Source organism: Coenobita brevimanus, chromosome 101 (genome assembly GCF_032717465.1).
Source record: "Coenobita brevimanus isolate Jiangsu-jjx chromosome 101, ASM3271746v2, whole genome shotgun sequence".
Classification (NCBI taxonomy): domain Eukaryota; kingdom Metazoa; phylum Arthropoda; class Malacostraca; order Decapoda; family Coenobitidae; genus Coenobita; species Coenobita brevimanus.
Window position 1 is genome coordinate 29,139,304 of NC_137054.1, and position 24,261 is coordinate 29,163,564.

The following is a 24,261-nucleotide window of genomic DNA, read 5'->3' on the forward strand; positions in this document are numbered from 1 at the left end:
TAATTTAGAGAAGATCTTTAACAGAGTTCTAAGGGAGGTGGTGAAGAGGACAATGAGAAAGTCTAGGGTCGAGGGGTGGCTGGTTAAAATGGTTATGGCCATGTATGTGGGTTCTCGCACCCAGATTAGAGTTAATGGAGATTTGAGCAGAGTTCTGTGAATGCTGGCATGGATCAGGGATCAGTCTTGAGACTTATTGTTTGCCATGGCTCATGAAGATCTCTCTCGTGAATTTAGAGATGAACTTCCATGAGAGATGTTTTATGCTGATGATTTGGTGTTGATTGTAAAGAGTGAAAAGGAGGCCGAGGAAAGATTTAGGAAATGGAGAGATGAAATGGAGCACATGCGTATGAGAGTAAATGTAGATAAAAGAAGAGTAATGATATCTAGGTACTATCAAAGTAGAGGGAGAGTTGCCATGTGCGATTTGTCATAAGTGCATGAGAAGTAACTCCATCTTGTGCAGTACTCTTGATAAGTGGGTGCATAAGAGATGTAGTGGTATTAGAGGTCACCTGCAAGTTAATGCTGATTTCGTGTGTGCAGTGTGTCGGGGTGAGCATATAAATATTGTCAGGTGTGAAAGGATTGATTTTGCTGGCGAATCTCTTGAGTGTGTGGAAGAGTTTTATTATCTGGGGAACATGTTGTGTGCTGAAGGTAGGGTTGGAGCTCGGTAAGGAGTAGTTGGAGGAAGTTCAGGGAGCTGTTGCCTCTCCTGGTATTGAGAGGGCTCTCTCTCCGTGCTAAGGGATCTTTGTATGTGGCATGAGTTAGTAGTGTAATGCTGTAGGGTACTGAGACCTAGGTGGTAAAGGAAAAATATATTTGTAGGCTCAATCGTACGGAAATGACGGTGATTAGATGGATGTGTGGTGCATCCTTGAATGCGAATTCTGGGAGGGGGGCTAGGTTTATGATTACCCGACCCGGCCCCGGAGGGGCTCGGGGACGGGTATTGTGTTTCACTCGGTCTGTCTGTGTCTGTCTGTTTGTCTGTCTATCTGTCTGTCTGTTAACAACTTTACACGAAAACTACTTGTGCGATTTTGACCAAAATACCAGGGATGATGGGCTATGACCTTCTGATCACCTGATTAAATTTTGGTCCAAACTGAGCCAAGGCCCAGGCTGTAGGCCCCCAAAAATGTTTTTTTTTTTTTAATCTTTTTTTTCGCCATAACTCCTTTCAAATTCGTCATATCGACATGAAACCAAATCCGAATGGTGCAACTTTCATTTTTGCATCCTATAACATGCCTCATTACATCAGGGGGATCACCCCCCAGTTAGCAGCAGAGAGGTCAGTGTCAGGTGGGTCGGGCCTAAAATTTCAAATGAGCATAAATCGTCAATTTTCACCCGATTTACTCCAAATATGATAGGTGACATCTTTGACTAGATATCCTGTTGTGTTTATATGTCAGCACTAAAATGACTGCCGGGGACGGGTTGGCTGTACCTTGGCACCGCTTCTTGTTGAAGAGTTGAGAAGGAAGATGGGACTGGAATGTATTGGTGCTGCGATGATGAGGGACAGACTGAGATGGTTTGGCCATGCACAAAGGATGGAGGTTGACAATTGGATGCAGAAAGTGAAAAGTGTGAGCGTTAGGGGTAGGGTTGCAAGTGGTTGACGGAAAAAGACCTGGGACGAGGTCATAAAGCGTTACCTCTGGGATAAGGGGTCGAACAGGGAGGCTGCTAGAGATTGAGCAGCGTGAAAAGCCGTCGTTAGGTGACCAAAGCAGACGCATGCAAGCATGTTGGAGTATTTACAAAAGATATGATTCGAATTTAGGTAGCTTAGTTTTATTTACACTCATATTTCTTAATTTCTGCTAATGTGCGTGGCTCTCATTATTTTTACAAAATTTAGTCTACATTATTTAAGTAAATTATCTTGAATATTCTATTAACTTGGGATGCTATTAGCCCTCCTTTAATTTAGGTAGACTTCCTCAATATTCTTTTAATTTATGTAACTTTCAGTATTATTTCACTTTAGATGACGTTCAGTACTTTTTATTAACGTAACTGAGTACAATTTTTATTTAGTTAACTTTCAGTATTTGTTTAGTTTAAGTATTTTTCAGAATCTTTTTAGTTTCTTTGACTTTTATGAAGCGTTTATTTTAGGTGACTCACTACCCTTAGTTTTCGTTACTCAGTATTCTTTAATTTTGGTGACTCAGTATTTTATTTATCTACATTACCCCCTGGGGGTAGGGTTTTTTTTTTTTTTTTCCAAGAATACTCCCCCAGCATCCCTGGTTGTCGTACAAGGCGACTAAAAGGGTTGGCGGAGGGTTAGTGCCCCTCCCAGGAAAACAACTAATTAAAAAGACGAACAAGAAGCCTCGGACAAAAGATGACGACCAAGGACCGGACAAAGGACATGGTAAATGCAACATGAAATGTAAGAGAAGTGAATGATGAGGTGAAAGAGAGATTGTCCAGGTGCTTGAGGGTGAGAAAGTTGATGTATATGGAGTAACTGAAACTAAATGGAGAGATGAGAGTGTGAGAGAATGGAAGTTTGGATGGGGTATATGTGCAGGAGTAGGTGAGAATGAGAGGGCAAAAGAAGTGTATATAGTTGTGAGTAAAAGATGGAAGAAGAACATAAGAGAGTATGAATCAGTTGGGTTGAGGATTGTGTGGGTAAGATTGAAAGTTGGAATACAAATGTGGGCGATTGTGTGCATGTATGCGCCAACGCAAGATCGTGCAAGCAGAGTGAGAGAAGAGTTCTGGACAAATGTGGAAGTGTGCATGAAAAAGTTTGGAAGGAATGAGAGAGTGTTTTTGATCGGTGATATGAATGGTAAAGTAGGGAATGTGAAGGTGGATGGAATAGTTGGTGAGTGGGGTGTGCCTACTGAGATAGATGAGAATGGCAGTGCGTTAGTGGACATTTGTGCTGGGAGTGGGTTGGTGATAGCCAATACCCTCTTCAGGCATAAAATGATCCACAGGTATACATGGCGGGTGATGAGAAGGGTGGTTGGTGAACTGAATGACAGGAAGGCAATGATTGATTATGTGTGTGTGGATGAAAGGATCCGAAGATGTGTAATGGATGCAAGAGCTTACAGAGGTTGGGGGAGTGGACTTTCTGACCACTACTTGGTGGTGGCCAGAATCAAGATCCAAAAAAGATGGAGAAATAGAAGAAGGGAAGGACGGGAAGAAGGAGTATTTGCAAGGAGAGTGGAAGGGCTACAAGAGGATGAGAGAAAGGCAGAATATAAGAGAGAAGTGAAGGAACGATTGGGCAAATATGAATTGGAGCAGTTGGGGGACGTGGAAGGTGTGCGCAGGATATTCACAGAAGAAATATGTGCAGCATGTGATGTGGTGTGTGAGATGAAGAGAAGACGGAGGGGGGTGCAAGGAACAGCGTGGTGGAATGAAGACAGGCTGTGGCACAAAAGAAGAAAGCATACAATGAATGGATGAGAAATAGGGGCGCGGAAGAAGTTGAGAGGCAGAAGGGAGAGTTATATGTAGAAAGAAACAGAGAGGTGAAAAGTTTAGTAAGAGAGAGTAAGAAGAGAGAGTGGATAAGGAATTTGGAAGGAATTTGAGTGTAAAGTGGAGAGACTGTAAGAAAATGCTCTGGAAAGAGGTGAAGAGAGTAAGACAGGGTGGAAGTGAAGTTAGCAGGGGATTGAAAGATAAAAATGGAAGATTACTGGTGGAGAAGGGAGAAAAAGTGAGCAGATGAAGAGAACACTTTAAGGAATTGTTGAACATAGGGTATGGAAGTAATGCAAGTATAAGTGGCTAGGCAATGGCTGGGAGAAGGAGGGAGGTGAGAAGACAGGAAGAAATCAGTAGGATAGAAGTTGTGAAAGCAATGAAGAAAGATAAATGGGGGAAAGCCCCAGGAATTGATGAAGTGTGCAGTGAAATGCTGAAGCATGGGGGAGAGATAGTAGTAGAATGGATGGGGAAGATGTGCAGATTGGCCTGGGAGGAAGGTAGAGTCCCAGAGGATTGGAAGTCAAAATACAATTATTCCCTTGTACAAAGGAAAAAGGGAAAAAGAAGTGTGTGGTAATCTTAGGGGCATTTGTCTTCATAGTATAATAGGAAAAGTGTATGGTAGGATACTTATTGACAGTTAGAGAAAGATCAGAGGAATTAGTTGAAGAAGAACAGGGAGGCTTTAGGAAGGGAAGAGGTTGTGTAGATCAGATATTCATTCTTAGATCTTTAGTGGAAAAGTTTCTAGAGAAGGGAGAGAAGTTGTATGCAGCTTTCATGGATTTGGAGAAAGCATATGACAGGGTGGATAAACAAGGATTGTGGAATGTATTAAGAAAATATGGAGTAGATGGGAAGTTGTTGAATGCTGTGAAGAGTATGCGTGATGGTGCGAAGGTTGCAGTGTGTGTGGATGGTGAACTGAGTGAATTTTTCCCTTTGAAGGTTGGGTTGAAACAGGGATGTGTCATGTCTCCATGGTTGTTCAATCTGTACATGGATGGGGTAATAAAAGAGGTACACGGTAGGGTATTGGATGTTGGAGTGGCCTCTGGTGAGAGAGGGTAGTGTTTGGAAACTCCTTGTACTGTTGCTTGCAGATGATGTTGAGTGAAGACGAAGAGGAGCTGCAAGGCTTGGTGGATGAGTTTGGGAGAGTGTGTAAGAAACGGAATCTAAAGGTGAATGTTGGGAAGAGTAAAGTGATGGTCTTTGAGAGAGGTGAAGTCAGTGAATGTACAGCAAGGTTGGATGGTGAGGAATTGGAAAATGTGAGTACGTTTAAGTACTTGAGTAGTGTGATGAGTAGGGATGGAGGTTTGGAGGGTGAAGTGCTTGAAAGGGTACAGCAGGGGAAGAAAGGTTGCTGGTTCCTTGAAAGCAGTGATAAGAAACAGGGAAGTGAGCATGGAAGTGAAAAAGTTACTACATGACAGTATTGTGATACCAGCTGTAATGTATGGGAGTGAAGCTTGGACGTTGTTGGAAGGACACAAGTCAAGAGTGAGAGCAGTGGAAATGAGTTATTTAAGAGGAGTCTGTGGAGTCACATGGAGAGAGAGGCTGACGAATGAGGATATAAAGGAGCGTTGTGGTTTTGATGTGGATGTGATAGGAAGCGTTATGAGGAACACACTGAGGTGGTTTGGCCATGTGGAGAGGATGGAAGGTGAAAGACTGACGAAGAGAGTGTATGTGAGTGAGGTGGAAAGGGGGAGAGGGAGGGGGAGGTCGAGGATGAGATGGAGGGATGGGGTGAAGAGGTATATGAGAGAGGGGGTTGTGAGTTAGGAGCAGGGCAGTGAAATGGTGAGGGACAGGGCGACGTGGAGACGGTTTGTTTGTGGCCACCCCGAACGGGATTGAGGCTTCTGGCAATAGATAGATAGATATATAGACTTTCATACATAATCTCTCATGTGGCTCTTTCATACACTGGTTCCTATCCCCAGCGTTTCTCAGTCTATAAAGCATGAATGCATACTTGTTTCAGCTGACACACTTTGCAAGTCGTTGGGCCTTAGCGAAAATGGATTGCTTGCCTTAACCCCTGTCATGGACATGACTGCTCAACAGTATTCTGTTGGAGCTGACGCCAGATTATATTCCTAGTGAATATAGAACCTTACAGTACCAGTACTGATACTATTACCCCTCCCTTGGTTTCGATAATTCCAAGATTTATTTCCATCTGTCGTCGGACATTATTATCAGCTTGAGTCATAAGATGACCCTCAAGTTATCGATAAACATAAATCCTTCTCTTATTATTATTATTATTATTATTATTATTATTATTATTATTATTCGTGTTGTTTCCCTGAGGGCACAGTAGTACACAGTAACAGTAAACAGCTGCCAGACCACACTGTAATCCCATCACTACCAGATCACTTTTCCAGTGCGTATAAAATCGTCTGCTGGTATCTAGAACAAATGTAAAAGATGATATCACATTACGGGGGATTAAAACAATATCTCCCTAGTGTAAGCAACGTCACTGTACACTTTGGTCCGTATTCCCCAGAGGTCAGGAGGTTTCATAACAGCTTTCCTTTGGGCATTTATTCACCATGTTTTACTTTAACAAATTGTTTCATCTTGTTATTAGAGCACATCTGCATAATTCTCATAAAAATAATGCACAAGGAAATATTAACGTGGCAAAAGCAGAAACAAACAGGAAAGACAGATATGCTAGGACGCTTCCGTTAGTGACGAGAAAACGGCCTTTATCTCACCATCTCGTTGGGTAAGGATGCTCGTTGTTATTTCTTCCTTGTCTGTTTATACTGTATATTGTTATGCAATCCAATCGATATATAAACGATATAAATAGCCTACAAGCCGACACTAATCTCTAATATGCAAAACAAATTGAAGAGGTGCTATGTAGCCAGCTACTCTCACGAGAATATAACGTACCTTTGTTGTCACTTACCTTTGCCAATGATACGAACGTTTCATAAATCACTAATCAGTATATCATGCCATTATAAGAGCATATTTTATAGAGACGTCCTCGGGTTGAGGAGATTGTCACCCACCTGTTAACTTTGCTTCACTACCTATTTTTCTTTCGTTCTACTCGACCCACATCCTAGTTGTCTCAGTTTACTACTGTATCTATTTTCTAGCACATACCTAACTTTTCCCAAAGTACCCTCCCTTATATCTAATGGTACGTGCTTAAGATACCAGTAAACCTAACTCATTTCTAACGCCTGTCTAACATACTAATATACCTTCTTCCTGCATAACATCTGCATACCGAATTCTAACATCTACCTGACCTACTTACAAACCTTCCTCGTTTCAAATTTCCCCACCTGCCAAATATACCTTCCGCTTTTTCTAACATCAATGTAATCCATTTCCAGTATTACTAAACCTTCTGATATTCAATCCCTATATTAATATTTATCTAATCCACTTCCAACATCAACTTTGCCAGTATATCTTCCCTATTTCAAACATCTACCAAACCCGTCCCCAACATCGCCTTATTCTACCAACCTCCTTCCCATCATCACCCTAATCTACCAGCGTTCTTTCCATCATCAATCCAGTCTACCTACCCCATTTGCAACATCAGCTCAAACTGCTCACACCACTTCCAGCAGTTACTTACCTCCTCTCTATCGTCTACCTGCCCCTCTGTTTAACATCTACCCAAGTTTCATTGTACCTACCTGGCGTTACCCTTCACCTGGCTGGGATAATTAGGGTGAGGTAATCGAGTTAAAGGCCAAGGTGAAGCAATAATAACTTAGGAGTGTATGGGGGTAACCTCATTGCTATCTGAATAATGAATTTAACACAGGCGGTGATATTTGCTGCTCGGAATGCGTTCAGAGAGAGAGAGAGAGAGAGAATTTATATCGAGTTCCGCTAATGAAATACAGGCCTTCCAGTCCTTACCATGACTACAACCATAATATTAAAAACACTTAACACCATAATTATACGGTAGTCTGAGAGAGAGAGAGAGAGAGAGAGGGGTGGGGGGACTCACCTGTTGGAGCTGGGTGGATGAGACAGGCCAACAGGAGGGCTGAGGTGGGCAGGAGGGTAGTGGGTCCAGCTCCTATGACCCTCCTCTCTCCCATCTTGTCCACCCTATACACCTCTGCCCACTCCAAGTCCAGCTCCGGTGCACTTTCGAGGATTTTCTGTGTCCTTTTGGGCGTCTGGATAATTTTTTAATGGGCGTTTAGAACGTCAATTTATTTCACTGGGGGAAGCGAGCTTTGGGGTAGTACTGAAACTTACCGAGATGCTTTTGTTTTATTTTTTTAGTCTTTCGTGTCTCGGGCCTCTTAGTGCTTCGGGCTTGAGTGAGATATTGAGGTTTTGGGGAGGCTTGGAATATTTGGTGGAAGTCTTCAGGTTTTCCGAAATTCTGGTCTGTAAGTGTACTAGGGTCTAATGGTCCTCAGAATCGTACTGACTTAGTGAAAGGTCCCAGACGTGTAGGACCGTCGACTCGTCTCATAAGTATTTGGACTTTATTAATTTTCTGGTTCTCCGGGACTTTGTGGGGTCCGTGTGATACGGGTTAGGTCTGGTTTCTTATGGGGTTGTGTGGAGTTGATATGGTTACTTTTCCCTCAGCATTTTTCGTCCTTTCGATTTGAATGACATCAGTTTCAAGAAAAGAATGATTTTGATTACTTCTCTGTGTGTTTTTTTTTTTATATATGTGATTTATTTAATTATTTATTTCAGAGTTTGTTTATATATTTCAAATTGTGTCTCTGCTGAAGTCAGACAACATTAGTGAATCAGTTTGAAGGATCTGTGTGATTCAGTGCCATTCTTTCTTTGATTAAAAATGCAAAACTACCCACACTTTACTGTGTGAAATTGATATTGTTTCACGTATGTAGAGCATATCGTTTGAACACCACGGTCTGAATCCACCTCACATGCCAGCTTTCTTCGTAGGAACCAGTTTATTAAAGAAAAAATATGCTTCTTTCCAGGTTGTTGATTGTAACATTAGCCTGGTGATGGTCACCTCCTGCATGAAACCAGCTGTGTGGGTTTGTATTTATAGAGGAGTCCAAGTGTGTGAGGCTTGGTATGTTGGACTCCTGTTGTGTAGGAATGGTAGCTTGTGGGACTCTAGTTGGATGACTCAGGTTTGAATTATATTTATGTTAGACACCGAGTATATGTAAGTCCAATTATAGAGAAGCCCAATTATCATGGAGTCCATTTACATACACGAGTAGATACGCTAAAGTCTAGGTAGTTCTATGGAACTGTGGTTCCGAGGAACCTTGGTTAATCTGAATTCCAGATATGAGCAACATTGATATGTAAGAGTCGAGTGAACAAATATTCCAGCTATGAATATTGCAATGGCGTGGAACTTGAACGGTAAATATTCCCGTTACGTGTGATTCTCGTTATGTGAGGCTTCAGCTAGGTAGGAAGAATGATATGTTGAATTCCAGTCCTGTGATTCCAAATACGGTGTATGAGAGATATTTACAGTTCCGGAAAGTGTGAGTCTGCAGTTGTGTAGTAGTGTAAAATCCCAGTTATGTACAGATCCAGCCATACAGACTCCAGCTACGTTTCCGAATCCACATATATGTGAATCCAGTTACGCCAGATGTGATATGTAGAATTCCAGGTTGCGTTAGGTCGGGTTCTGTCCTTACTTTCACAAGACCAGACTGTTGGGATGGGCGTGGTGATGGGGACTGTGTTATGTCCACTCAAAATATACCATTAGCACCTGCAAACATGAAACTTATATCCACTACTGTGCAAATTGCAGCAACACTAGCCCCTCGTGAAAAGCCTTCCCCGGAACTATCAAATGTCGCTGAGTCGCAAAAACTTTCCATCTTCGTACTTTGTCTGAGAACTGACAAAAATTACCATATTACTCTACCGGAACCCCAACCTAAACGTATTTCGGAAGCGGATATGATATTGGGAAGGAGAACCAGATGCGATTTTTCTCTCCGTGTTTGTTTATCTCCCATGGGCCACGTGTACCGGGAGACGGGGAGAGAGACCGCGTACGTTCCCCCACCGACGACTGGAGGCGCACTGACTGACGGGACGACCTGCAGCAGCAGCTGGACTAAACCTTCCTTCCCCCAGGCCCTACCCCTTCCTAGACCCCTTCCTCCATCTCCCTGAGTTACGCTCTTTTTCTCGCACTTCCTATCTCTCTGACCAATCTTTCTCTCTTTTTTGTGTCTTACTATCCATCCCCCCCCCCCCGTTTTTAAATCGTATTTTATCATTCACTATTTTGGGAAATATCTTCTTCCCCTTTCAGTCTCTTCATCCAGTCTCTCTCTCTCTCTCTCTCTCTCTTTCATGGGCGTCTTTCATTTTTCTTCTACTTATATTCTGTCACTCATTTATCTCCATCGCAGTTCGTGTCTCGTACTCTCCAGCTCTGTCACGTCAGATGTCCCATTACCAATGTTTTCTTTCTCCAACAATTTCTGTCCGTATCAAAGTGGCTTTTTTTTTTTTTAATTGCTTTTCGTCACTTTTCTCTACCCTCCTGTCCCCCTTTCTTCACCTAGTCTCTGTTTCTTCCTTCACCGCTATCTCCCCCTCACAACCTCCTCTCAAGTATTTATCTATGAAATGTAATAAAATAAGTGAACTGGAGAATAAATAAATCAGCCACTAGGGCCATTGTATTAACACGCGTCAAAAGCCTCCCCTGCTGAAATAAGATCTTGTATTTGCAAGCTGGTATGTGTTGCTGGTTTTGTGTTAAGTTTCACCTATCCTTGACCTTTAGCCCTTTACTTGCTAATTACCTACACTGCATTTAAGTTCGGCTGACGTCAGATAATTTTACTATGCTATGGGAAAATCTAAGGCACCGTAATGCCAAACACTCATAATTAACGTTTTGGTCAAGAGTGAATTATTTCGTATTATTTTTCAGCGTTTGACGGACGTATACTAATTTTCACCGCGGAGATACTATCTGCAGTCAAAGTTTCAGCTCAGTGTCCGATTACACCCAGTACAGGTATTTTTATTTTGTTGTAGATTTTGGATCACAGTAACTTCACCCTCCTGCCTCATCCTGTGAGTTGCCTCGGCGGAAAAATCTCGAATAATTTCATATCCTGTTCCACAAAAAGTCTCCTTCCGTAAAATACCACCCTCCTCCTGATGATCCCGTACGAGTATTCGACAAATCATGGTTTCCCTCACTGTATTACACTCATATTCTTCCATTTTATTATTTATATTTGTTTAAGATTCCCAGAGGGATCACGTTACGTTCAGTTGACTGCAGAGACAGATTACGAAATTCTGTTGAAGTGAGCAACAAGGTTTATTGACTGCTATAGAGCCAGGATGTGGTAGATGACTGGATGAACTAATGGACTGAGAGTCCAGTCACGCTAGGGTAAAGGGTGTAAAGCAGCAGAAAAAAATGGTTGTAAAGCCAGAATGAAAAGGCATTTGTCATGAAGTGTTAGAACAGGCAGGACATGCAACTGTCTTGGAGTGAAGCTGAGGGAGGAGAGGGGTGAGGCCACAGTGTCCAGCATGAATGTGGACAATTGATGAGGCGATGGTAAGAAGTAGCAAGCAGCACTGGAATGTGAAAAAATATTACCCCGGTAACCCCCTACCAGAAAAACACACGTGGTGCTGCTACAAATTAATATATCGTAATACGTGTGAGGAATATTATCATTATACACGAGGAACTGAAATACCAACTTATACTGCAGTTCGACCGAAACTGATGGATACAGGGACAGTAGTTTACTGGGTAAATGATACGCGAGAGAGATGTGTACAATAGCATACAAAATGAGACAATAGAATATCCACGGACTAACAGTAGACAATGCGATATACATTGCTGGTGTATACAAGTAAACATACTGACAAAAAATGTGTGATTCATTAAACTCAGAATTTTAACAGCAAGATAATTTTCAAGGTTTTAGAGCGAGATCTGTAATGACAAAACATCCATGTCATTCGAATGATAGCCTGAAGGACAGTGTCAGTTTACAAGTTACTGTACCGGAAATCTGAAGGGCAGTGCCACTATACCGGTTGTGATCTTAGGGCATGAAGGGATTATTTGCACGATACTACAAACACATGTGCAAGTAAGTAATATAGCAGAGATGGTTAAGAGATCCTTAAGCAGAACTCAAAGGTGGTCGCAAAGGAAGGTAGGGCCTCCATGAAAACCAAAGTATGTCTTCATCCTGTCTGTGGTGATTTGGTGTGGTTGTACCTTTTCTTTTGTCTGCAATGATTTGTGTGGTTGCACCTTTTATTCCTGTCTGTAGTGATTGGTGTGTTCTTCCTGTCTGTAGTAATTTGGTGTGGTTGCACCTTTTCTTCCTGTCTGTAATGATATGGTGTGGTTGTGGCTCCAGAAGCATGTCCTTGTCCATTTATGAAGACAGGCTTCACTTTTGTAATGTCGCCCGCGAAATGGACTCCATCAAAGAATGAAAATGCCTAGGTCATTTTAAGGATGAAGGTTCCCTTAACAAGCAAGACTAGGACGAGGACAGTGAAGACGAGGACAAAGACAGGAGATGAAGATGACAAAGAAAAAGGTAAGGAGGATGAAGACGATGACGAGGAGGAAGAGGAAGAAGATGAAGTCCAGTGGAGTATTCAGTAGCTCGTTCTCTCAATTTCAGGTGAGTGGTTCCTAACAAGAGCGCTAGGTGGTTCGAGGTCTCAGTATTCAGGGATTTAGGTTCATAAATTCCCGACAAGACTGTTGTGTGGCTGCTTACCTCACAGTTAGATGACTGAGGCTGATATTGTAACCTGCCTCAGTGCTTTTTTTTTTTTTTTTTTTTTTTTTTTTTTTTTTTAAGGGACAAGGAACCAAAGGCCAGAAGCCCTCAAGAATCTCATGAAGAAAAAATAACGGAGAACCAAATTCAAGATCCATTCTTTTGAGATGCATGGAGACACTGCGGTTAAAAGACTGGAGGTCACAGGCAGTAGGAAATACAGACAGAGGAAGACAGTTCCAGAGTTGACCTACAGAGCTGCATACACGAAGGACTGGGGGTAACAGTTAACTCTTGCATTAGAGAGCTGGACGGAAAACTGATGAGAGTTTGTTGCTAGACGGGTGCAACGCACCCTTCATAAGGATGCACGCACACAATTCAGAGGAGCAATGATCATTGAAGTTACAAGAGAAAAGAGATGAAAATGCATCAGTGCGGTGAAGAAACAGAAGTTTAAGGAGCCAGTAAGACGAGGAGAGTTAATGATACGAAAAGCCTTTGACTCCACCCTGCTGAGAAGAGTTGTACGTAGAGAGCCTACACCACACATGAGAGTTGTGCTTTACACAGGGGCGAATAAAACCCGTGTATAAAGTCAACAACTGTGCAGAGATAAAGAAGGTACGGAGTCAGCTTAGCACACCTAATCTCTTGGACGCAGATTTTACAAGAGAGGTAATATGATCTTTCCAAGATAAATCCTGAGAGAAAGAAACCCTAAGTATGTTCAGAGATGATGCAGGGTTAAGTTGGATATATTTAAAAATTACAGGATACTCTTGTGGAAGATGTTGATGGGTCAAAAGATGTTAATGAGATTATAATACAGTAAAAACAACAAGATTGATTTTATCCAGTCACATACATGAGAGAAGTCAGACATTAGGTGGTCATAGCCTCATTCCTTGTTCGATGAAGTAACTGCTGAGATGGATGCTGCAAGCAGCAAATGGAAAGGTGAAGGGTGGAATCATCAGCGTATGAGTGAATAGGGTTAGATGTACAGCTTAGAAGGTCATTGGTGAATAGCAGGAAGAGACTTTGTGACAGGACACAAGCCTGAGGAACACCACTGTTGACAGCTCTAGGAAAAGAACGAAAGAACGGTGGCCATCTGCAACAGCAGCTATAGAATGACCAGAAAGGAAGTTTGAGATGAAGGCACAGATAGAAGGATAGAAAGAGTAGGAGGGCAGTTTGGAAATTAGAGATTTATGTCATGTGCAGTGGCAAAGCTTTCGCCAAAGTCTTGAAACGAGGATGACCAAGAATCTGAAAGGAAGATGAGAAGCCCGCCAGTGGAGCGTCCCTGATGTAATCCATACTGGCAACAGGAAAAAGTTATGAGAGTAAAGGTGCTTTATTTTTATTTTTTTTAAGAATAGATTATTAATCATTAGAAATACAAATGTTAAAGCAGTTGGGCGATAGTTAGAGGGATGGGAATGGTCATCCTTCTTTGGGATAGGCTGAATGAGAGCAAACTTCCAGCAAGAAGGAAAAGTTCAAGTCGATGGACAAAGGCGAAAGAGTTTACCTAGGCAGGGTGTAAGCACAGAAGCACAGCTCTTGGGGATAATGGAAGAGACCCCATCAGCCTCATATGCCTTGTTGGTATTGAAGCCAGTGATGACAGAAAGTACGTCAGTTGAAGAAATTTTGTCAGTCATGAGAAAGTCAAAGGAGGGAAGTGATGGAGGAACAACACAGGAATTATCTAAGGTGGAATTAGAGGAGAAAGTAAAAGAATCAGATGCATAGCTTCAGAGCAGAAAAGAGAAGGGAAGGATGATCAAGTGTTAGAAAGTTTTTTTTGCAAGGTGCCACAAGGAACAGGAAGAACTGAGAGAGTTCAGAGCATTTAGCACGAATGAAATTATTCTTAGTAGAGAGAAGAGCAGACTTAGCAGGTTCCGGAAAGAGACATAAAAAATATGAGATTCAGGGGTGGGTTGGTTCCAGTACCTCTAGCAGGCCTTCTCCTTGTTGTGGACAGCATTAGAACACGCATGATTATACCAAGGTTTATTGCATTAGTCAAGGATAAGAGAAAAGAATGCATGGTTCTATGCCAAAGGGAATAACCTCCGTAATTCATAAGGCACATTCAGGTGGCCATGGAAGAGATAATTATTCCAGGGAAAATCGAATAAATACTGCCTGAGGACCTCTCAACCAGCAGCTCCAAAATGCCACAGCCGCCGTTTCTCGGGAAGGTCCTCAGGCCGTACTGAAGTGATAGGACAGGTTAAGGTGACAACGTTGTGATTAGAGGAGCCCAATTGAGAGAATAAATTTATAGCATATACAGTACAGAAGGATTAGTTGTAAGGAAGAGGTCAAGTATATTGGAACTCTTTCCATGATGGTCAGGGATACAGGTAGAGTGCTGTGCAAGGTGCTCTAGATCATTAAGGATAAAAAAGATGTAGGCTTGTTCACCAGGTGGATCAGTGAAAGGAGGGGAGAGCCAAAGGTGGTGGCGAACATCGGAATCACCTAAAAATGCAGATTTCAGAAAATGGAAAAACTGAAAGGATGTATTCCACCTCAGAAGTAAAATGGTCAAGGAATTTTTCATAGTCAGTAGAATTAGGATTAGTACACAGCACATATATTTAGTCAATGTATGACAAGACAGCCGAAGCCAGAGAGTGGAGAATTCAGAAGATTCAAGTTAAGGAACATGAGAGCAAGATATGTTGTGTACATATACACATCGCCCACGTTTGAAGTGAGCATAGAGTAAGTAGGAGAATACAGAAAAGGGTTTGTTATCAGTGGCCACGAACAGCTGAGCCACAGTGAGAAAGAGAAGGTGAGGTTTAGAGGCAGAGAGGTGATGTTCGACAGAGAGAAAGAGGTAAGGCCACGAATGTTGCAGAAATGAACATAGATTAAGTCAGAGAGTGGTTCTATGTAACTCGCTTGACCGTCACCGGGAGAGGCGGCTGAAGCAGGCAAAAACTTAATCTCCATTGACATCATCAAATACGGTACTGGTAGTCGCACACATACTAAGGTGGTGCAGCTGTTAGTGGTCTGGCTGAAAGGAGTGGACCATATGCTTGATACAAGGAGCACGTAAACATCAACAGCACTCGTGATGTGAAGAGAAAGCTGATAACGGATATCTGAAACTCCTTTTCCGTCAGTCAAAAGGTTAACATCTCATGGTCATCCACCTTTGTTGATCTTTACACCTGTGATCGGGATAGCCAGAACAAGAACGGGTGTTGCACAGGGTGAGTGGTCCTTCTTTATCTTGTAGGCTTACAGTTATACTGAGAGTAGGCCAGCATACCCTCATAAGCATTTTTCATTTTCTTTCTACAGTTAGCCTACATTTACATTACACACTACTCTTGTTTATCTCTCTATCGTCCAGGCTCTTTTCTCCTTATCAAGAGCTTAGGTGCCCTGGGCTAGGCTACTCTGACTCGTTTTTAATGCCAGAGTGACCAGTCTTGCTCATCTGAGTGGCTTTACGTGAGTACTATGTAAATTCATGTAGGCTTGACCAGTTAGAGTGCCTTACTCCACTGTACCACCAGGCATCATTAACTATATTGCGTTACCACCCAGTATATTTAATGGCTTCCTGGGTTACAGTAAATCATTTAACCTGTTATTCAGAGTTAGGTCAACTGAATGTAACACTACATCGAGTGAGTGGATAGATGCCTTTACCTAACACTGTTCTTGTTATGCAACGTACTCAGTGATCAACTACTTGCACTCAGAGTATGTGGGTCTGATACTGGGTTCTTTCTAAGACCGGGTCCAGAGCATGCAACCAAAGGAACAGTGCTTAAAAACACAAGCTAATCAGTCTTACACGTATATTACCCACAAAGAATTCAGTGACTTGACACAATACAATATGATAGATTACACACACTAAATGAATTATAAGGATCAGAGTCTGAAACTAATGGGTTGGTAAGATAACTGCAGGTGGCACCTAGGTGTGGGAGGTGTCTTGTCAGGTGTGCCCTCTCTGAAGGGGCGCAGGACCACTATTTTATTCTTGATCGTGGGGTGAGAGCTGCTGGATGGTGTAGAGGGAGGCCTTTCACTGGAGAGGTCTCCATCGGTGTGTCAGCCCTCAGGGCTGGGGCCGAACAGGTCTAGTAGGCACACTTCCTTGTGCCTGCCCATGATGGAGGACGGTTTGCCGGCTTGTCTAGGAAGGTCTTGGCTGGGAGTTCTGGGGGGCATCCCTCTTCGTCTGGTGTCTGTCGTCTCGCCTTCATTGGAAGTCTAACAGGGGCTGCCTGTGGTCTCTCCTTTCCAGGAAGCCCGTCAGAGGTTTCCTGCAGTCTCGCCTCCTTTGGGAGTCCAACAGTGACTGGTGACTTAGGGGCGCTGGTTGTAATGAGTGTACCCCAGGACTCACTATAGGGCCACTCCAGACCTCTTCCAGCAGTGACTCCACTGGGGAGCCTGCTCTGCCCCCTGTGGTGCAGGGAGAGTGAGAGGGACATCCCGCTTAGCCTCTGGAGGAGTGAGGTGAGCAAGGGGCGTGACTCACTCGTCCTCTGGAGGAGTGACGCGGGCAAGGATTGTGACCCTTTATAGGTGCCGAAGGTTCAGCAGATGAGGCTCGCATGGTGGGTAGGGCCTCCCTGGCGGGCACGGTGGGCACCGCCATGGTTCTGTCTGAAGGGTGGTGTGCTCAAAGGGCACTTCCTTTCTTCGAACCTTCCCCTACTGTATTAGGCCTCACAGGCGAGGTCCATACAGTGAACGGCACCTCCCCAACTGGCATGGTGGGCACAGCCACGGTTTTGCTAGGCACTGGGACTGCAGGCGAGAGAAGCACGGTGGGTGTCCTCTCCCCAGCAAGCACGGTGGGCATTGCCACAGTCCTGCTCAGGGCGGGGACTGCAGGTGAGGGAAGTATGGTGGGCATTCCCTCCCTGATGAGCTCGGTGGGCATGGTCGCGGTCCTGCTGGTGGCTGTAGGTGAAGGGAGCACAGTGGGCGTCCTTTCCCCGATGAGCACAGTAGGCATCGTTGCGGTCCTACTTGGGAAATCTGCCAGTACACAGATCCTGCCCCGATTCCGTTGAGCACAGGTCCAGGTGGAGGGTAATGTGGCAGGGGGACATACCTCTAGTCGATTCCGTTGAGGGGAAGAGGAGCACATGGTGGTTGGGGATGTATGTCCGTCTTGTCTAATTGCTCGTTCTCTTCTCACACCTCTGTATGGTCTCCCCGTGGTACTACCCAATACCCAACTTGTATTTCAGTTCTCGTTTAAACTGAATAAAAATGGCAATGCCTAAAAGCCATAAAGCTGCCAGGGAAGAGGGATTATTAATATCTTCATCATGGTCCCTTTCCCTGGCAATCACATCATATGTCCTGACCCTTCAATGACATTTTCTGCTCAGCTATTGTCAAAGCAAAATTCCACCTGTATATCTGTCTCCCCTCCCCATGCAAAAGAAAAAAAGTGGGGGTGCAGAAATCAACACTACAAAAAAAAAAAAAAAAAAAAAATACATTTAAGATAATCCTCAGTCAAGTTTCAGTCTCGATCCCATCAGCGAAGGTGATGGCTTTAAGGAGTGCCCACTTTCTTCACTGTGGCTCAAAAAAGTAAGCAAGGGTTGGTTCATTCGGGATTACCTGTTATTCTACGATATGGAATTCATGAGTTAAGGAGATCTATTGGGATTGTCATATTAGTGCGATGTTGCTCTTCACCATCTGACTTCGTTAAGATGTTGTAGGAAGACTTGAGTTTGTTTTCTAGCTGTATCGGCTATTGCTTATATTAATTCAACAGGCACCGTGAATGACTGAATACCACGCTGGAATTTGCTTTGATCTCAGTACTCTCTAGGGGGGCGCGGTAGCACAGTGGTAGCGCGCTGGACTTATAATCGGGGAATTGCGAGTTCGAGCCTCGCCCGGGCTGCCGTGCTGGGAGTGGTAGCTCGCTCCTGTAACCCTAGCGGGGCTATATAGTCCAATACAGGGCTTAGCTCGGGGGAACTCCATTTCTCCCACTTTTTCAGTACTCTCTAGTTGTCTTATTACTATTGCCTGATTATGAGAATCAAATGCTGCTGCCACCAATAAAATAATTGCTTATTTTGAGCTTCAGCTTAGACTGGTGAATAAAAAGACAATAACATATCAATTAAACTTCGTTTAAGAGTGATCTGTACAATACGTCTGCATACAAGAGGGACAGTAAAGAGTCCAGTTACATGCAAGACCGGTGGTATATTTATATAAACAGACTGGCTGCCAGTAACATGTGCAACTTCTTTCAGATTATGGAAAATAGTATATTTATATATTACTATAGTAAAAGCTGGAATGACAAAGCCAATATGCAAGTTATTAGACTGAAAACCTAAAAGGCAGTGACATTATGCAAATTATTTGCTAGAGTTTGAGTTAGGGCCTGAAAGGGATTATCCATACAAAGTTACAAGCACACGCACATTAAAGCAATTAGGACAGTCAAGCTGTTTACTAGAGGACCCTGAGGGGCTCTTTTTAAAAATTAACTAAAAGAGCCTAAAATAACCTTAAAGATGTCATAATGTACCTTTTTAAACTTCAGGATCACTGAAATCCCTGGGAGGCATCGTCTAGCATCCACTTAGAAACAGGGAAGATTGTTGGACCCTCCCTGTGGGCTTCAGTCTGGCCCAGTTCTCTCTTGGTTACCCCGCCCCAGGCCAGTGACATATGTATACGTCAGGCCCTACATGTGCACAGAATACCAGTGATGTATACGTCATTAATTTGAAATATTTGCCAAAATTTGAAAAATTGGCACAAGATATTTGCTAGGGATACTCCCATGCCTAACCCTTATACCCACTATATGAGTCCTCACTGCATCCCTCCTCCCCCGCAGGGCCTCATCAACCCATTCACACTTTGTGTCTGAGTAAGTGAGCACCGTGGAACATTGTGGTCTTGCCCAACACGAGATTGACAAGATCCTGCACAGCCCCTATGATGTAGAAAATGATTCCCCCACTGATGATGGTGTTGCTGATCGAGACTACGTCCAATGAGAGTCAGAATCAAGCAGTGAGGACGAGATTCCATCCCCAAGAAAGGCGAGGTATATGGCTGTCGACATGGCTGTATCTCACCTTGCACCACCACCACCACCCCTTCCCACCTTACCACGCTGCCCTCGTCCCATGGAAGATTTTTCTAGTGATGAGGAATACGAGGCCAACCCCTCAGATGAACACTGGCTGCCTCCATGGGTAGGATCGCCCAGAAAACCCAAAGGAGTAGGGAAGAGCTGTATAGTCAAGGTGAGCACTGCTTTGTTTTTACTCACGAGGTGCACGACGATACCCGCCACCTCCAACCCCATGTTGCACTGCCTCTTCCCAACCCAGCACCTCCACCACATCTGAACCTCCCTGCCACCAAAGTTGGGCTGGAAGGGGGAGGGTTGGATGAGGACACCCAAATATTATTATATCTTCATTAAAACCAATTTGCGACGGAATTGTATAAGGAAAATGTTGAACTTGAAGAGATGAGTGAATAGAACATAATAAAATTCACGGGAATGACTATGGGCTGTAAACCGATATTATCCAAAATTTCTTGCCCCTCCTTAGGAAATTTCAGTTTACCGTATTTGTATTTGTCATGTTCTGGTGTCGGACATCCTGAGATAATATAACAGTTGTTTTCGTTGAATAACCGCATTATCTGGCTTGCTGAGCAGACCCATTAACCATCATAAGTAGTACATCTAAAGACTACATTAAGACCTAGGTAAAAACATAACATTTCAAGATAATTTCATTTTTTATTTAAAAGTTCAACAACCATGTAAACATAATTATGCAAGATGTAGATATGAAATTTAATGTTTACAACACTGCCCATCTATGGCATATAAAATGTGGACATTTTACTCAATTACAAGTGAGACATTCTGGAAAAGAGCACACGATCTTGACACATATGTAAAGGAAATTCTATACCACACTATATTGAACAAAGTGAACTGGCAAATGACAAAACAAAATTATTAGAAGCATCAAATAGGAGGTATCTGCTGTGTTTCCAATAACCAAAATTTCAATCATATATCCACACCTTGTCATTTATGTACAGTATATGACCACTCTAGATCTGTCTGTATAACAAAAGCATAAAGTCTGATTATACAACTACATTGTGACTTCAGTGCACACGGAAATCTTTGTACCTAATGTGCACAAAACAATATATTGCATAATAAACACTGTGGTTATTAAGAGATTGCTGTTCACCCATAACATGGTCACATCCTTAAATGTTTAACTTTTCAAACAAATGACACACATTTTACTCGATTACATCATCCATACCACGTTGAGTACACCGCTTCCCGTCCGATCTGCGAAGTTAAGCAACGTTGGGTCTGGTTAGTACTTGGATGGGTAACCGCCTGGGAACACCAGATGCTGTTGGCATCCCTACGTGTCAAGTGGGGTTGGTGGAGGATTAGTGCCTCTCCCTGTAAAACAATAAACTCTAAGCCCTTGGCCACCACGTTTGGGCTACATGGCGTCTGGCAATGGATGGACATCATATATTCTTTTACAGTGATTCATTAATCAATTATTAACTATGTAAATTGTCCAAGCTTGCGTAATTCCAAGGTATGGTTGTACAGTATATATCTTCTTGTGCTGCTGCATGTCTTTAATACTGATTCACAAAACCTGCATGAGAAGAACATCTGGAAATGGTCGTAAATATACATACACACATACTGTACATATATACAGTACAGTACATGTGTTTGTATACTATGGGGACCTTTGATAACACACCTCAAGTACAGTATAACATAATATGCATAAGTAATTATAAAAGCTTTGATGGGCATCCATATCACAGCCACATGACACAAGGGTATTCACAAATAACTTCAGTTTTCACAGATATCCACACCCAGTACTTGCTTTAGTATGAAGGTCCACAGCTCAGCAAGTGTTCTTTACAAACTGTAACATGGATGGCTCTCCTGAACTAAAAAAAAATATAGGAGTAAAAACAATTGACAGTAAGTAATGCACACAAACTAGAGATAGCATAAGTCCTCTAAAATACTACAGTATATATTGTAATCCTGTAGGAAAACAGAGGACTAAAGTATTTAATAATGACACAAGGCTTATTTCATCAAAATAACAGACCACTGGTTTACTACAACTAAGACTTTGTACAATCAACATCTGAAGTTCATCACTGTGAGGCTGCGTGACATGAGCCTGCTAATTAACACTGCATGAAAAATCAACTGGTTTGGTTTAATGACAGTATTTTCAAAATGTGATAAGAGATATGCTAAGAATGTGTGTTAGAGACAATAAAATGTGCAGCAGTTCAGATAATCATAATATTGAGAAATCTATAACAGGTGCATGAAAATTCTTAACAGGGACTCAGATGCACAGGACCATTTCTAGTGATACTGCCAGTGAGTACTGTATCAGACATACTGTGTACCATTTTCAGCATGAAAAATAGCTCCAAGATAATACTGTTTTTGGTTTTATAATTCAGTGTCATTACTGAACAACTTACATAAACATCAATTAAGGTTATCAAAGTACTGAGTGTAACAACTGTTTTTTTGTTTATTTTCTGCACCATGTTTGATAAGCAAGCAGGAAGTGAGAGATAAAAAAATGGTGAAAACTACTGTGTGGAAGTAAGAATACTGTGGGAAATGGAAAGTGGTGGAGCATATACTGAGTAAACTGGTACTGGTACACAGTCCATTTAAATATGTTATGGAATAAGAAACATTTCCAAAGAGAAGACAGGAGAAGGGAGGAGTGAGGTGAAGGGAGTTAGAGGAAGAGTTAGGGTTGGCAGTTTCCAACCCTGATAGTAATGATGAATATATTGTTGTAATGTGGTAGGTGGGGGCGCTCACCATCCACTCATTCGATGTACTGCTGCTTTGGGTGTCTGCCCTTTCCTCTCTCCCTTCCTTCTTCTTCTGTCTTTCCTTCATTCTTTCCTCTTCCTTCTGCCTGTGGGTGTCTTTACACTCCCTCTTCTGTCTTTCTTTCCTTCATTCTTTCCTCTTCCTTCTGCCTACGGGTGACTCTACACCGAGTGACAAGCCAAATGGTTTCCTGTACAGCAGGAAACCATTTACTAGGTTGGGTGGTAACCATATAACCAAACTAGTGCGCCTGGTGGTTTAATGGGTAGTAAGGCACTCCAATCGGATTGAGCCAGTGCAGGTTTATATCCAAGGGATGGTTGGGGTTTACTGCTCACGTAATGCCACTCAGGGATGAGTAAGGTTGGTCACTCTCCTCTTAAATGTCAGGACCAACTTGCCTAGCCTCAGTGCTCCTACGTTCCTCATGGGGCAACGTAGGATTGGATGATGGATGAATGGATGGAATAGTATTATGGTTATTCTGTGTAATGCCTTTGAAATTAAAAGGCTCAGAACACTGTGTTCCTATTACCATCACTGACAACTCTACATCCTGTTCACAACAATCATATTCACATCATGCATATCCATTCATTGCAAAGGAGGTAAAAAGTAGCAGGAGGAATGGATGAAACTAGAGGGTGGGGGTGGAATTAACAATGAAAAGGCAAGGGAGAAGGAATGATGGGTTCAGCTGCAGAAATGATATTGATAATTCTGTTACTAAGAACAGTGATGTCTTCTCACTGCCAAAATGATGACTAATTACAGTTACTAAAATAATGGGGGAAACGAAGATCATTTAACACCTTACTTCAACCACTTTTCATACTCTACACGTACAAACATACAAACTTCAACAGTAGTGATAAAAATGTATGATGATAATGCATGGCTGGGAAGAGGCAGTTGGGGATAGAAGGGATAAAGGGATTAATCCCCAAGCTAGACCTCATCAGATAATATAGCCATGCTAGGGTTACTGGAGAGTGCTACCCCTCCCAGCACGGCAGCCACCAGGTGGGGCGCGAACTCGCAACCTCACAATTACGAGCCCGACACCCTGCCACCGAGCTACCGCGCTCCCCTTGGGGATAGACGGCAAGAGAGGAACTGATTTAAATTATGAAAAACAAGTATAATTATGAAATATGAACTGTCAAGTATTTATCTTTCTTAAGGGTCATAATCACTGTTGTTTTATAAGCTCATGGTTAGTGCTGAAACAATCTATAATGCTTCCTGTAATACTTGCTGGCAACATCACCAGAGTAATTCTGAGCATTCAAGTTCCTATGAATCACCATGCACCAGTGCCATATATTTCTCAACATCTCACTTGGTGTACATTTTTATTCCTGAATCATAAAGTAATATATTTTTGGTGGTAGGTGGGGCACCCATCATCCATGCATTCATACAGTGCTGCCACTCTACCCTGTGTTACAAGCCTAATGACTTCCTGTAATCCAGGAAACCATCACTAGAATAATTCTGAGCATTCAAGTTCTTAAGAATCTCCATGCACCAGTGTCATATATTTCTTTCCTGAACTAAATATATATATATATATATATATATATATATATATATATATATATATATATATATATATATATATGAGTGAAAACAATCAATAATAAGTGATATAACTAAATGACACTAGGTGCTCTAGTCAGTTACAGTGCTCCAACCAGATGGAGCCTGTAGGGCTTTCCTTCTGAGGGATGGCTGGGTTTCTTGTTTGCATAATGCAATTTAAGGACCAGTGAGGTTGGTCACCCTTGCCTTAAATGTCAAGACTGCATCACCTATCTCTGGGACCCTAGGCTCCTGTTTTTATTAAGGGGCAAACTGGGTTTGGGTGATGATGACTACAGTATTTTCTTCTTTTGTTATATATGTTAATCATTTAAACTGTGACAGTCAGCTCTACCTCAAACAGTATGACAAAATCAAGGTGCTCATATCATATAGGCAGACAGCGATGAACTGCTACTGCTGACTGTACATGTAATACACACTTGT

At 42.5% G+C, this 24,261-nt stretch overlaps 1 pseudogene; it reads left to right on the forward strand.

Moving 5' to 3' along the window:
- The first annotated feature begins 20,621 nt into the window (after positions 1 to 20,621).
- On the forward strand, positions 20,622 to 20,740 carry LOC145415173 (5S ribosomal RNA; annotated as a pseudogene).
- The last annotated feature ends 3,521 nt before the right edge of the window (positions 20,741 to 24,261 follow it).